This window comes from Monodon monoceros, unplaced genomic scaffold (assembly GCF_005190385.1).
Source record: "Monodon monoceros isolate NGI ecotype Baffin Bay Population unplaced genomic scaffold, NGI_Narwhal_1 Super_Scaffold_18, whole genome shotgun sequence".
Taxonomy (NCBI): domain Eukaryota; kingdom Metazoa; phylum Chordata; class Mammalia; order Artiodactyla; family Monodontidae; genus Monodon; species Monodon monoceros.
This window is the reverse complement of record NW_021703774.1, coordinates 84,764,997-84,773,381: the sequence shown is the minus strand read 5'-3', so window position 1 is coordinate 84,773,381 and position 8,385 is coordinate 84,764,997. Positions and strand designations below refer to the sequence as shown.

Below are 8,385 nucleotides of genomic sequence, written 5' to 3'. Positions count from 1 at the left end.
TGCCTGTTTGTTGTTTGGTATGGTCCACCAGCCTCAGAAACGCTCCATGCCAAGACTGTGCCCGTCCAGTGTTTATTTCTCTCTGGTGAGGGTGGATCCTGTCTGCAAAGTGGAGAAAAGGAGGCACAAATCATGGCTCCTTTATAAAAGGCAAAAAGTCAATGAGCGACGGTCAGGCTTCTTAGTTTACCTTAGCTTTAAACTGCCGCTTGGGGCATCAGATGCTCTTGGGATCAGGATGTCCTGTCAGAAAATGGGGAAAATTTGAAGCTGGAAAATTACATCAGACCCTAGAAAATTTGGGGAGTTCAAAATACTTTAATTCATTAATTCACGCACTCACTTCATTCATATCAGATTTGTTGAGCACGTGTGGTAGTAAGTCACCAGGATTTGGCCTTGCAGAAGCAAAGATGCTGTCAATCTGGATAAGGACAGGAGACCACAGCACAAACCCAGCAAATCTGTGAAATGGAGTCAGAAGTAACCATCCTATTGATTTGACTTCTCAGTAAGCTTTTCTTGCTCTTTCTCCTTCTATCCATGTGGTAACCAGATGCAGTTGGTAGGTAAGCGCTGTTCCCTATTTTCCAGATGAATAAGGAACAGAAAGCTGTCTTCCAAGGCCTGGGGTCCCCCTGACATGTGCTGCAGGGCTGTGCCGGATTAGAGCCCCTGGCTGGGCAGGCGACTTCTGGGAGGTTTACCGCCTCTTCTCTAGTCAGAGCTATTAGCTCTTCGCCCCGGCCTCTTTGTTTCAAAGGCAAAGGCAGTGGTTCAGATTTCAACATAGGAAGCGGGTTGTTCTTGGAGGGTAGGCAGGCAGAGACCCTGGAGCATCTGTAAATACCGCATTCTGTCTGGTGTGCCAGGCCCTGCTGGGCCCAGGGCAGGCAGGAGGGGCACAAAGCTGAATACACCTTGGGTCCTGCCCTCAGGGAGCCTTGTGGTTAGGAAAGGAATCGGGCCTGTAAACAGCTAGCTATGCTAGAAAGCCAAATGGTAAAAGTGTCAAATAGTCTTATAAAGAGCGTGCTGAGGAGAGAGAAAGGGATACTCATTCTTACTTAGAGGACTGCGGAAGGTGTCACAGGTGAGACGGTGGGCCTCGAGCTGGGCCGTCAAAGACTAGAAGGTCCAGGAGGCAGAGGATGGGGAGTGGTGGGTGGGCAGGGGAGGTGGAAGGGGGCCCAGAGGAGGAGCTGCACATGTCTTGGCCAGGGCAGTGCGTTGGCAGTGGGTGCAGAGGACGTGGTACCCAAGAAGCCGCCTCTGAAGGCCTGGAGGAGAAGTGAGCTGGGAGCCTGTCGCCGGCCTCTAGTGGAGAGAAGTTCTGAGCTAGAGCATGAGGGGTGGGAAAGGACAGATCTGAACCCACTGACAGGAATTTGCGATGTGGGCATGAAGGGTGAAGGAGGGAGAGGCCAGGAATGGTGCTGGGTCCCTGCCCGTGCGTCCTGGGCGAGAAAACTCAAGGCGGGTGGCCAGCAGGCCCATCAGGACCAGTTTGCCCCACGTGACTGCCAGAGGTTCCAGTAAGACAATTAAAAATAATTTGGAGGATAATTTGGGTCTCTGATAACAGTCTGACCTGTTTCGGGCTCAGTGGAAGCCCAGAGGCTCTGAGGTAATTAGGACAACTGTGTGGGCCACCACCGCTTGTCACCTGGAAATCAGGAAGCTGTCAAGTTCCCTGAGAGAAAGGGGCCCGACCTTGCTTCCTTCTCACCACCGCTTAGTCCTGAGTTGGACCTTGGCAATATGGTGCGGGGAGCTGGGTGTTCTCCACGGCTTTCCTCTGCTGGGGGCTCTCACGGCTTCCCTGTGGTGGAGGTTTGCATTTACGAATGTGCAGCACTCTCTCCAGAGCCCCCCGACCCAAGAGCAGCAAAACTGGGCACGCCCCCTGGGGCTCAGTGAAGCCAGCACTCGAGATCTGTGGTCCCCTTGGCTCCTATATCCCCAAGATGGCAGCTTGTCCACTCAGCTCCCCCGGGGTCTCCCTTGGAAAATAAGTGGCTCCCTTGAGTTTGTCCCTTGAGGTATCTGATACAAACTTACCGACCCCAGGAGGCAGGTGCTCAGAGGGTCCCCCGCCCGCTCTCTGGCTGCTGTCAAGCGGAGGGGCCTCTGGCTTGGCTTTGGTTTCAGGGTGAGCAGCCACCCCCTTGGGGTAATTGCTGAGCGCTGTGCTTGAAAAGTTGTGGAGCCGTCAGTCCTCTGGCAGGAGATATTTTTACCTGTCTGCCTCCTAGTGGCACTATTTTTTTCTCTTTTTAAGAAGATTCACAGTTCACTCACTGGTCCTGCTTCTCTCACATGTGCTATTCTGAGCCGTAAGCTGCATCTGTTGCTAAGCGACAGATCTGGCACCAAGCGCTTTCTTGGCATTCGAGCCCCTCTGCATTCTGCTTTAAGTAACTGAGGCATTCCTTTCTGAGAGTACCATGGACTGATGCGCTGCTTGGGAAAGCAACTTTATAACCCACCCCCAACTACTACAGGGCGATGATCTGAGTACAACTGGGTTGGCTGTCAAAGCATCCCCACAGTGCACCAGTGAGCTCTCAGCTGGCAGAGGGTGGCCTGACAGACCAGCCCAAGGACCTGCAGTGTCTAGTGCCTGGGGCTGGTCACCCCTTGCCCACACGCACGTGCAGGAGGGGCACTCCCTGGAGAGATGTAGAGCTGAAAGAGCTTCAGAGATCATCCAGACCAAGTCATTTCACACACAGGGAAACTGAGGTCCAGAGAGGTCAGGGTGATGGTGCCAATTTGCACGGTTGGCTGGTGGTTGGTCAAGACCAGCACCGAGCCAGCCTCCCACTGCCTGGATCTTGGCTGGCTCCACGGTCCGCAAAGGCAGGGGCAGAGAGGAGTCTGCCCCCCCCACCCCGGGTTTTCTCTGATCCTGGCGCTTGTCCCCAGCAGTGCTTCGGCGTCCCTGGCTGGTACACATTGGATTCCTGGGCCCTGGTCTGAAAGCTCACCTTTCCCCACAGACGGCCTCCAGGCTTCAGGGAGCTAGTGCGGGCAGGGAGGGAGGGTTGTTCTGAGTCGCTGCTGCCACCTTCCCTTTAAAGGCACGGCGAGAGCACAGGAGTGAGGACACCTGGGTGCTGAGAGCTGTGTGATGTGAGCCATGCCCTGTCCCACCCTGGGGCATAGCTGTCCAGCTCACTTCCCGGGCCGGGCTGTGAATCCGAGATGATAAGAAGAGGTGACGTTTGTGAGCGCTTGGTGGGGGCCGGTCCCCTTCTGAGACCTGTACAACCTGTCCTCCTCATGACATTGCAGAGTGAGCACTGCTCTCCTCGCTGACGCTGAGGAAACGAGCTCAGTAAGGTGAAGAAGCTTCCCAGGCCGGCAGTTGGTAAGGAGCGAAGCTGAGATTCGAACCCAGGCAGTTCGGCTTCGGAGCAGAATCACCCCATACTGTGCCCATAGACTGTGTAAAACATGTTTTTAAATGGTTTCAAACTATTGCAAATTTGAGCTATAGTTTGAGTAATAATACTGCTAGACTTTACTATGCGGCCATGTTTTTATCAGTAATAACCTTACTGATCTTTGGGCCCAGGCTCTGGCACCGCATGGCCTGTACCTGCTTCCCTTTGACCCTGGGGCAGGTGAGTGGGCCTGGGCTTCGCAGGGTGCCGTGCCACCAGCCTCAGGGTGCTGTCACTTCTCGCAAACAGAAAAAGACATCTCTGAGCTGGTGGTGTTGCAAAATGCTCTCCCCCCTCCACCCCCCCCCCCCCCCCCCCCGCAAACTCATTTTGGCTTTTCCTGAGGAGAAACAGGGCATTTATGCAACAAAATATAAATAGGGGGACTTACATATTTTTAAATGAATAAAGGCAAACAACACCAGGCTTCCAGGTAGCAGCCTCTGTCATTTGGGTCCTTCCTGATGTCAGGCCCTGCACTAGGCACTTGGTATGCATCTGCTCATGGAATCCTCACGCAGCCCTGCCCGGGAGGCAGGAACTGTCATTAGATAGAACATTTTCACCCAAGAGGGAGCCTGATGCTCGCAGAATTCAAGTGAGGTGGCTGCCCCCTCCCTCGGCACCAGCTGATGTCTTTTTTTTTTTTCTTTTTGCCATGGTTTCCTTTTTTTTTTTTTAAACATCTTTGTTGGAGTATAATTGCTTTACAATGGTGTGTTAGTTTCTGCTTTATAACAAAGTGAATCGGTTATACATATACGTATGTTCCCATATCTCTTCCCTCTTGCGCCTCCCTCCCTCCCACCCTCCCTATCCCACCCCTCTAGGTGGTCACAAAGCACCGAGCTGATCTCCCTGTGCTATGCGGCTGCTTCCCACTAGCTATCTATTTTACGTTCGTAGTGTATATATGTCCATGCCACTCTCTCACTTTTTCACAGCTTACCCTTCCCCCTCCCCGTGTCCTCAAGTCCATGCTCTAGTAGGTCTGTGTCTTTATTCCCGTCTTACCCGTAGGTTCTTCATGACCTTTTTTTTTTAGATTCCATATATATGTGTTAGCATATGGTATTTTTCTCTTTCTGACTTACTTCACTCTGTATGACAGACTCTAGGTCCATCCACCTCACTACAAATAACTCAATTTCGTTTCTTTTTATGGCCGAGTAATATTCCATTGTATATATGTGCCACATCTTCTTTATCCATTCATCTGTTGATGGACACTTAGGTTGTTTCCATCTCCGGGCTATTGTAAATAGAGCTGCAATGAACATTTTGGTACATGACTCTTTTTGAATTATGGTTTTCTCAGGGTATATGCCTAGTAGTGGGATGGCTGGGTCGTATGGTAGTTCTATTTGTAGTTTTTTAAGGAACCTCCATACTGTTCTCCATAGTGGTTGTATCAATTTACATTCCCACCAACAGTGCAGGAGGGTTCCCTTTTCTCCACACCCTCTCCAACATTTATTGTTTCTAGATTTTTTGATGATGGCCATTCTGACCGGTGTGAGATGATATCTCATTGTAGTTTTGATTTGCGTTTCTCTAATGATTAATGATGTTGAGCATTCTTTCATGTGTTTGTTGGCAGTCTGTATATCTCCTTTGGAGAAATGTCTGTTTAGGTCTTCTGCCCATTTTTGGATTGGGTTGTTTGTTTTTTTGATATTGAGCTGCATGAGCTGCTTGTAAATTTTGGAGATTAATCCTTTGTCAGTTGCTTCACTTGCAAATATTTTCTCCCATTCTGAGGTTTGTCTTTTCGTCTTGTTTATGGTTTCCTTTGCTGTGCAAAAGCTTTGAAGTTTCATTAGGTCCCATTTGTTTATTCTTGTTTTTATTTCCACTTCTCTAGGAGGTGGGTCAAAAAGGATCTTGCTGTGATTTATGTCATAGAGTGTTCTGCCTGTGTTTTCCTCTAAGAGTTTGATAGTTTCTGGCCTTACATTTAGGTCTTGAATCCATTTTGAGTTTATTTTTGTGTGTGGTGTTAGGGAGTGTTCTAATTTCATACTTTTACATGTAACTGTCCAGTTTTCCTACCACCACTTATTGAAGAGACTGTCTTTACAGTTGCTGGGGTGGAGGCGTCCAGGGTGGAGGGCAGGGGCTTTGAAGTCAGACAGACACTTCATTCATTCACTCACACACTTAACATACATCTCCTGATGTATACGCCTCTGCTCCGATGTCCCCTCCTCAGAGACGCCTTTCCAGACCATAATATAGCAGCCCTCCAGCTCGCGAGCCGCCCCACTCTCTACCCCATGTTATTGTCTTTATAGCAAAAATCACCACTGGCTATTTTATCTGTGTATTTCTTTCTCTAGTATCTGGCCTTTCCACTAGAAATATAACCTCTGCAAGAGGAAGCCCTTGGCTTATTTTGTTTGCTGCTGTATCCCTCACACCTGGAACAGAGCCTGCTACAGAGAAGGCACTCAGTTAATGTATGTCAAGTCAATGAATGAGTGAGTGAATGAATGAATGAGTGAATGAAATGGGCTCTCAAACCCGGGCCTCTCTGACTTCAAAGCCCCTGCCCTTTACCATGAGAGACGACTGTCTTCTTCCAATGTCCCACCCCCCTTGCTGCTGAGTCTGACTCAGTGGCTTCGGGCAATTCACTTCCTCTCTCTGGGCCTCAGTTTCCTCATATATAAAATGAGAATGTTGCTAGGATCCCTCAAACTTTAATATTCCAAATGTTGGACTCTGCTGTCACATGAGCATATTCACTGGGCACAGATGGTTCTAGTCATGATTGAAAGCCAGCCCAGTGTCTCAGCTTGCAAGTTTGCACCAGCACTTTGCTTCCTGCAAACCCAATGGCCTGGGAGGACCCCGGGCCCCCATCCTGCAGCGCAGGATGTTCGTGCACGTCAGTGATGTCTTGGGAAGGAGGAAGAAGCTTATATTGAGCTGATGCCTATGGTTTCCGTGATGCTGCTGCGGGTGTCCTTCTCTGGATTTACCAGAAGGTGTTCATTTTGTCCTTGAGCCCACTTAGTTTAAAATGATGCCTTCCTCCCCTCCCCCCCGCTTCTCATGCTGGTGACCAGAGCTGCCACTCACTCATCTATTTATGGGGAAATTAGAGAATTTATGTTCTCTGATCGGTCAGCCTCAAGGTAAATTCTGCAGACTTGCAGGAATCCCCCTCGGTTTTCTCCAGTCGTGGCAAGATGAGCAGTACGTCATATCTAACGCACAGCAGATTGCTCTGATCAGGTCCTGCTGCAGGCTGGTACCTGCAGACAGGCTCTGGGCTAAGGTACCTGGTGATTGTGGTTGCAGGAGGGACCCACCCTCACCCTGCTCCCCATCTCTAGTTTTTAATAAAACTCTTGACGTAAGCTGAGGAGAGATGGGGTAGCTGGACAAGCAACCACTGCATGTGCCTTAGGTTTTGTCCTCCATTTGAGAGCCTGGGGACGGGGACCTACTGACTGGGGAGGGGGAGGGGCTTGTCCTGGCGGCCCAGGCAAGAGCACAGGCCTCCCCCTTGCACAACTCCTGCGGGCACCATCGGCTTCTGTAGCACAGGCACCGTAGCAGCCCGGGGGGAGGCTGAGGGCTGGAGGGGCCACAGACACAGAGTCCCACCTTGGAGCACCCTCCAGGACGTGATGGAGTGTTCAGCTGGCCCACTGTAAAGTGGAGCCCCAACACAGAGCTACATTTCTTGTAGGGAGTTCTGAGGTCTTTCAGGCAGGCTGGCTCTGTCCCAGTCACTCCAAAGCCCAAGACCCTGGCTGTGCCTGAGGTGGAAGGGGACAGTCCCTAAAGAATCACTGTCCCCCTTAGATGAGGAGAGCAGGGAAGTGTCACCTGCTTGTGTGGTCCGAGGCCTGGCCTGGGGAGGGCTGGCTAACCCCACAGACCAGGGTGGACAGTTGTCCCCATCTGCCGGACCTCCTAGCTTCATGACGTGTGTAACGGGATCTGGCCAGCCAGGTCTCCTTGAAGGTCCTTGTGGCTGGAGTCAGCCAGGAGGTCTGGGTCAAGCCCAGCAGCCCGGGCATCCCTGCACGCTTCCGCTACAGAGGGACCTTGCCCAAGAATTCAGGTGGCACGTGCGAGGAGAACAGAGGCAGCTCCTTCCCTTAGTAATGGCAGAGCCGGATAATTTACATCCCTAGAAAGATGCAGGGCAACTGCCGGCCGGGGTGTATGTGGTTTAATTTTAAATCCTCCAACCTTCCCTTAATGAGGAGGTGCTTCGAAACAAGCAGAATGTTGGGATCCTTCAAAGGACTCATTTCCTTGGTGCTTTCTTTGTTTAAGGGAAAGCATGATACACGATGGGGAATTGCAGGAGTAGGGAGGGTTTTGTCTCCCCCGCCCACGTTGTGCAGACATTATCTGCTGTAAAACTGTCACTGAAGGATGGAGAACTGGCTCTTGGCTGTGGTGGCCTTCAGATAATGTCACTGCTGAGTGATGACCCAGGACTTGTTGGCACTGAGCAAACATCTCTAGGGCCCTGCTGCCAGAATCCTTATCTGAGCCCGGCTGGTGCTCCTGCCTGGGATGCTGGTGTCCAGGGGCTCCATGGTAAGAGCTCTAGGCTTTTTTCCCCCAAGCATTAATGTCCCTCTGAATCACCAAAGGTTTTGTAGAAATACAGAGAATGATTCAGTAGGTCTGGGGTGGGCCTGAGAGTCTGTGTTTCTGACAAGTTCCCATGATGCCACTGGCCCCCAAACTGCATTTTGAACGCAGGCGCTGGCTTCCTGGGTCCCACCAGGTGGTTTGACTACATAGAACACAAGAGGGCTAGGACTTGGCTATACCCCGTGCTGCCCTGGGCGGGGAAGGCCGTGGAGCCCTTCAGATGTTCTTGAACATTCTAGGGTCTGTGGTTATGAAAGGGGTCAATGTTGTCGTGGACGACCCTTTATTTGGGTTTGGTGTATGGTGTTGC

The 8,385-nt window shown here is 51.1% G+C and overlaps 1 protein-coding gene across 1 annotated transcript in view; it reads left to right on the top strand.

The window, feature by feature from the left end:
* SLC6A17 (solute carrier family 6 member 17) overlaps window positions 1-8,385 on the top strand; it is a 49,528-nt gene that overhangs the window by 8,939 nt on the left and 32,204 nt on the right. The gene's annotated exons all lie outside the window — the stretch shown is intronic.